Here is a 7,846-nt window from a genome sequence, read left to right on the forward strand (position 1 = left end):
AAAAAAAAAAAAAGAGAACCCGTTAGGTCTGGCTGAAGTGTGCATGTGAGTCAACCTGTTGAATTACAGCTGTGCTGTGTTCTCTATCTGTGTGCACGTGCATAGTTTCCAAAACAAAACAAAATGGCCAATATAAAGGGGGAAAAAAACTACCCTTGATTTGTAATCACAGGTTAATGTGCCAATAGCTCGATTTGCTGTGCACAAAATTTCAGGCTTTTTTCTTTCTCTGCCCACAGAAAATGCATACTGACTAATAAGCGATTAACCCAAATGCTTGCGTTGGGATAAAACTCACTTAACAGTAGTTATTTCTGTGAAACGCTTGGCAGGGTCAAGTATTGAAACGCAATATGACCACAGCGAGAGAATGCGTGTAAATGCGGAGCCATAAACAGGCCAGGGATACGGGCCTGACTTTGAGAAGCAGCCATATACAAACAAGACCGAAAATGTAAAACAGACTACAGCAATGAAAGGCGGCCACACCATATTCTTTTCCAAATAAACTCCCCCAAGGTAGGGAGAGCTCTCATTTGTGTGGCATTCAGTCTGGAATGTGAGAAAGCAGATTTATTCACCCAAATAAATATTGCAGACATGTATATGATATTTCCGGATCTTATTTTCTATGGTACAGTAGTAGGAGACAATACAGTAAGCACACTTTCTGGCAGTGATGGCAGTGAAATGACAGGAGACTGGTCTAAAACTGTGTATGTTTTATAAGGACGAAAAATTACTCTCCACCTAGGCTACTTTTTTGTTTTGACTTTAACTTTAACGGCAAGTCACTGAGCATCATTTAAATAGCGAGACAGATTATATGACCTAATTCTCCTGACCTTAAAAGCTATTCAAGTAGATGGGTCATGTCTTATGCACAAGAACGTCTAGATCCCATTTACAGCAAAGGAAAGGGATTACATTAATTAATTCATTCAATAATAGAAACACACACACACACACACACACACACACACACACACAGACACACAAATTATTCCAATTTCCCCAACTATCCAGGGCCCACACGGCTCCCGCAAACACGCATACAATCAGGCACATACACACAAACACACACACCCACACAGACTAACGGAGACATGCACAATAAAACACGCAAATTAGTTTTAAGCAGAATTCTTAAAACTTCCATTCAGTCACAGATAAGGACAGAACCTCAGCAATGTAAGACAAAAGAGACTGTTGTTGATTGTTGGATTCAAAACATTCTCTTGAACATTAATGACGCATATGTAGAATTGGGTGCAAGAACAAGAAAAACAATGCATTTTGTTAGATGAGGCCTTAATGTTTTTTTAAATTTGAGGGCCTAAATGTTTTTAAACTTGTATGTTTTAAGTCTGAACTCAGTCGAAAGTTAACTATGATTAAAGTTTGAAGCATCGTTGAAGATACTTCCCAAAATTTGACACAGTAATCTTCTTTGTCTCTCGATTGTTTTGTTTTTTTAATTCAATGTCATGTACTGCATATTATCAATATCTCTGATATTGAAGTGCAGTAGACTTGGGAAACTCATTCAATTTCTGCCATTGCATAAATCATATCATTATATATTACATGTCGAACAAACATTACTGATAAATAATACTTTCACTGACTAAGAAACATGAATGCAGACGTTGAAAAAAATACAACGTCAAAACCTAATTTTATTTATGTATATGTTTTATATAAATAAATATATAAATATATAAATATACAGGTGTTTGCCTTTGAATTTCCTTGACAATATGTATTTCAATATTTCAAAAGTCCAGTTCCATTTCGATACTGGACACTCTCGGCTACTACAGTACAAGGCACTGACAACATGGATCAACGGCTGACACGGAGAGAGTAAACTCAGCTTGGGAGGATGCCCTGCAGAAGAGGAGAGGACTGAGCAGTGCCTCTCAACATGCTGTGGACACTGGTCAGGGGGCCTCCTGGGTTTCGTCTTGCCTGGTCTGCTCCTAAAGCTATCGCTGCTCTTCCTCCTCCCACGACTCAATTGGATTATTGTCCCTTACGTCCCCTCCTTTTCTTTCAAAAAAAAAAAAAAAAAAAGCTCCCGAAGATTTAATATGCCAGTGGAATTTGATATACGACCTAATTTAGATGGAAGCCCCGTGACATACAACTTGTGACATCCACCCTGAAACAGAGTCATTAACTCTTTGTGAGCTTATTAATGCTCTGGACGACAGCGACAAAGAGCAGTGCCCCCTGAAGAGAAGACAAATTCACAGTTCACGAAGACTTAGGCATAACTTTGGCATCAAGTCTTTTCTCTATTCCCCCATATGCGCCTGGTTACAAACCCAACATCATTACCAATATTATGCATTTCCACTAATATGCTACTCAATAATGAGTTATACTTGTAATTATTGTAAAATAATTGTAGATTTGTTGTACCGCGTAATGCATCACAGAATTGTTGAACTGCTAGTTGACAATTTAAAGCTTAAGTAAATTCACATGATGACGGCAATTTAGAGTGCCGTGCTGTGTCAACCACACTGAATCTACGGAACAAGCAGCCCAGCAATCCCAAGATTGATTCCACAACAACGGCCTAATCAAGAAAAATCTTCTCTGTGCACTCCAACAATGTGGCCGAATTTCACAGACATACAAACTTTTTCCCTACTTTTTACAAACACTACTTGGGTTGAAAAAAAAAAAAAACATATTGAAAGATTACTGAATAATCAACGTAACTGAATAATTTAGTTTAAGTCGAGTTCATAGAATGTTAACCACAATTACATACTCAAAAACATTTCCATGACACAAGTTGTTCAATGAAGATAACATTGTTCAATTATTAGTTCTGTTGCATGTCTAGAAAAATATATCTGTAAATGTCAGCCTGATTATTCTTATTATCATTGTTAAAATTATTATTATGATTATTATAGTTATTATTATTAGTATTATAACTGATGGCTTCGCTACAACTTTCCAAACACATGATGATGAATGGCTTCAGCGTCATGCACAAAGCCCATTTTCATCTTTGGCGATATTGTTATCTGTGAACGGGCTGTGAGGTGGAGGTAGGCAGGTGCACGTGGTCTGTGCAGAGGTATCAGGTATCCTCTGACCGAGGCCCCTTGCGCTCGTTTGTCATGCTGAATGGCCGGTGTGGCTGACTGCACTTTCCCATTCCATTTCCTTCAGGGCCTGTGCCCCCCCACCCCAACCAAACATGCACACACACACACACACACACACACACACACACACACACACACACACACACACACGGGGCTGTATACCACCCACTGGACTCGGCTGCCATTTCTTCCAGGCCCATTCCATTCACGTGAAGTGTGAGCAATAATGCTCGCTCACATTCCTGCTCTCAATGGCTTTACACGCTACACTCACCCCCCCACCTCTACCTCCACCTCCACCAACACCCACCCACCCACCCAGCCAGCCCGCCACCCTAGCTCTTATGCACCAGACTCAGCCACGGCCTCCGATACAGCAGGGAATAACAAAACACAAACAACTTTCAGCACCATGTCCAGTGGAATTAACATTTAATTACGACAGATTGACATTATTTTTTTTACATCTTTAAGTTAAACTCCCTGTCTTTTCATACAACAACTGTATTACATTTCTGTATCTATTGCTTAAATAATAATAATACTACACATTATTAAAAATAATAATAATATTAAACCAACAACAAATTACATGCATGCACATTGTTTTCTGAATTCTCACACAGCAAATCTGAATGAGCCTCTCCTTTAGCTAGTAACTGACTATTTAAACGCAGGACAGTGGCCTGACACTTGCCTTCCACTGAAACAACAGCCTGTTCTCTCACACAGCCATCAGCATGCTCTCTCTCTCTCTCTCTGTACTAACCCTCCTCTCCCTCTCTCTCTCTCTCTCTCTGTCTATATCTCTGTCGCTTATAAAAATGTCAGTGCTGCTCTTACTTACATCCATAATGCCCCCTCAGAGCTGTGATCTTTAGCCCTTCGCCCAGACATCCTACCCGCTACGTTCCACCAGAATAAGCCCTAACACACAGGCCACCGGCACCCCCTCTCTCACAACTGTACTAAGCAACTGGAACGGAACACATTGTCTGGTCCTACTCACACAGAGAGGGGGAGAGAGGGGGAGAAAAAGAGAGAGAGGGAGGGATAGAAAGGGAGGGATAGAGAGGAAGAGAGCGAGAGAGAGAGAGAGAGAGAGAGAGAAAGAGAGAAAGAGAGAGGAGAAGAGAAAAAAAGAAGCCGGAGCAAAAGTAGGATAATCACAAAACACCCCAAGCTCAACCAATAAAGAAACTTTTCTTTATCCCTCCTTTTTTCTCCTTTCCTAAAGAAAACCAGGAAATCTCCACTTATTTCAACAAACATTTGCTCCAACTCAGGAACTAAGCCGGACCTTTTTTTTTTCTTTCTTTCTTTTTTTTCTCTGTTTTTTGGTGAAACAGTGTGAGGAAGCGAGTGAGAGGAGGACAGATGAGAGAGAGAGAGAGAGAGAGAGGAAGAGAGAGAACGACAGAAGCGTGTGACATGTTTTGTCTCTGTGTATTTGTGCTGCATTGCTAAGAGGCAGCAGCTCCATCTGCTGGTAGTTCAGGTGACAGGGAAAGAGAGAGAGAGAGAGAGAGAGAGAGAGAGAGAGAGAGAGTCTGGCTCTGGAGAAATAGAAAGATGTTGTAAATAGAGAAAGAAAGAGAAAAGTGACTTGTGAAGAGAGAAAGACAAAGAGAAAGAAAGAAAGAGTGAGAGAGAGGGTGAAGAGAGAGGGTAAGGGAGAGAGTGAGTCAGCTCTAAGAAACAGTCCTTACCTTCCCACTCACTCACAATGGAGCAGGGAAACTCTGACCTGCTGTCATACATCCATATTTCTACTCTCTATGGTCTAGTTTCCCGCTCACAGCTGGCAATAACTATTAGGACATAAATAACCATTTTTCCTCTGTGTGTGTGTATGTGTGTGTGTGTGTGTGTGTGTGTCTTTGCCCCCATTTCCTTCTGAGGATCCTGTGGCCTTCTAATAATGAGTTAATCAGGCTGATTGCACATTCATCACCGTGATCTGTTTCTTTTTTTAAACCTGGGGAGGGGAAGGTTGAGGCTGAGTAACTGTGTGTGTGTGTGTGTGTGTGTGTGTGTGTGAGAGTAAAGTGTGTGTGTGTGTGTGTGGAGAAGGGGGATTTGGCTGTTTTACTTGGGAAATGAAATATTTCGCGACCTGTTCCTGTGCCCTCCGCGTGAGTGGACACTGAGAGGCCGCAGCTGAGTAAACAGACAACGCGACGGTGGTGGACAGGTAAGAGAGAGGCTTCACGGAAAACCATTAAACCAGCAGGCAACTGGGAAATGGGGTAAAAAAACGAACCAAAGTAGGAACGAAACGAAATGGATGATTATGATTGATAGTGATTAATGATTAATTATCGAAAAATAACATAGTGGATGGGATGTTGCTATAGTTATTGGGCTAATTTTGGTGGGTAAGGGTTTCTGGGAATCTTAATTTGATATTCCACCAGGACAATTACTTAAAAAAACATAACACATACTTTTTACTGGCTTGGAATGTGTATGACTTAACATTGATACGTAACAAAAGTTGGACGATCATTCAAACCCATGAAATAAAAAACCTACTACCTTGCAGGCTCACAAAATTCTGAAATGCTCAATCAAAAATGAATTAGAAGTGGCAAACGCATGCTGTGAAACATGCACGCCATATGTACAAAGCCCTCGTTGGACTGGTCACGGAGAACTGCGGTTTGTAAAGTCGACTGCTCTCGACAAGGCCAGAGCCCCACAACCTCCATATGAGCTCAGAGATTCCCTCCAGGCTTCGGACGGTACCAACCCACCCCATCACCCGCAGACACAGAATACAATACACATCCCACAAGAGCAGACTTCACACAGAGACTCCTCTGCTGACATGCCAAAAGGCCATTGTGGAGAAATATGACTAGCTACTGTATGACTGTGTCAGTCATCCCATGCTGTGTCCATGAGTGCGTGACGGGCATTCCGCAAGCGCGTGGCAGATTTCCTTGTTTGAGAGTCGTCACAAATATTCTTTGCTCATAGGATAAGTAGCCCTGGATTTAACCGTGTGTAGATCCAGGGCACTGCATTAGAATGCCCACTAGTTAGGGCAAAGAGAGCTTTTCAGTTGGTAAGTGATTTTTTGTGAATGTTTAATGGTGCGAAAAATGTTTATTAAATCTATTAAATAGTATTACTTAAATATAGCACAAATAGTAATAAAATAAAAAAATAAAATGTATTTTAACATGCTCATAATTCATTCTGTAATCAACACATTGTGTCAGAAGAACAACACTTTTCTTACACTTCTACTTCATGAGGGCTGTCAAACATCACAGATCAGCCAGCCAAGATAAGTGTTTAATCAAAACAGGTTTCTGAATCATAGAAAACCACCACTCTACTGTAGACTGCAGAGGCAATGTGACAGAAGCATGCTGAAGATAATTTAGATAATAGATAATAAAGCGAAAAACGCTCCTCATCAAAACACACACCTCGGAACTCACCTCTGAGACACGATGTTCATGGATAAGCAGAAAACATATCGTTCTCTGGGGCCATATGTTTGCAGCGTCTCACCTGCACCTTAATATATCAGAAGCATTTATGCACATTAAAAAAGGTGCAACATATTCATGAGGGAGCAGGCTATTCAGATGCAGTCAAGGTGGCAAATGCAGCAGACGCTGCTCATGTATTTTCATGTGCTAGTACTCCACCTGTTCTCCGCAGTTTTCACTGGGGACTGAGTGTGGATCCATTTCTCCTTTTGTCGCTTTCGTTTTTTACTTTAGTTTTTCTTGTTTTCCTGACATTCGTTTTTGTTTTCTTATATTCATTCTTGTTTCCTTTGTTTATTTGTTTGTTTGTGTTTGTTTCTTTCTTTCTTTCTATTTTTTTTTTCATTTAAAAACTGTAGTTTCTTTCTTTGTAATTGTGTAAAAAAATGCAGTGTAAAAACAATAAACACAAAAGTGCACCAAAAAGAGGACTTTAGGACACATTAGTGAGAGAGAGAAAAAAAAACAAGCCAGCAAACACATTGAAAACCTGAGGGATATTGAACACACACCAAGATGCTTGTAATCAACTCAGACAGCCGTAAGTTCGAACATGGTCGAGAGCCCAGGTAAAAAAGCAAAATCAAGTATGATTGACTTTCTCCTTATCATCTTCCCTCTCTCTCTGTTTACTATTAGCACTCCACCATAGATCAAAATAGATTGGTGGAGTCCAATCAAGGGCCACTGAGGCTTCCCCTCACAGCTATTTTCAAATGACCAGTCAGCACTAATGCACCCCATATTGTTTCTATAAGTGTGAATTGATTTATATTGCCGCAAAGCATCCCGAGACGTTGAGAGAGAGCCATTGGAACCCAATACCAATTATATATGTTTGTTTCGGGGGAAATGGCCACTCAGGACATTGGATCAATGAGGACATCAAAGGTCAGTAAAGGGCAATGCATTTCTGCTGAAAACTTAGCATACCATCAAGCTGAAAGGAGCTGTTACCGTCACCTGTTTGGTCACTGTCTGACAGCGGAGCCGTTTGATCATTTCGGCGTCGCGTGTGAAAGAGAGAGGCGAGGCAAGAGCAATTTCAAGTGGCCTTGAGGCTTTGACGTGAGGCAGCGGCCCAAGCCCTGCAGGCTGCATGGACCACATCTGTCCTCACCCTGGTAAAAAGCTCACAGAGCATGTGTGTGTGTGTGTGTGTGTGTGTGTGTGTGTGTGTGTTGTGTGTGTGTGTGTGTGTGTGTGTGT

This window comes from Alosa alosa, chromosome 14 (assembly GCF_017589495.1).
Source record: "Alosa alosa isolate M-15738 ecotype Scorff River chromosome 14, AALO_Geno_1.1, whole genome shotgun sequence".
In the NCBI taxonomy this organism is placed as follows: Eukaryota; Metazoa; Chordata; class Actinopteri; order Clupeiformes; family Clupeidae; genus Alosa; species Alosa alosa.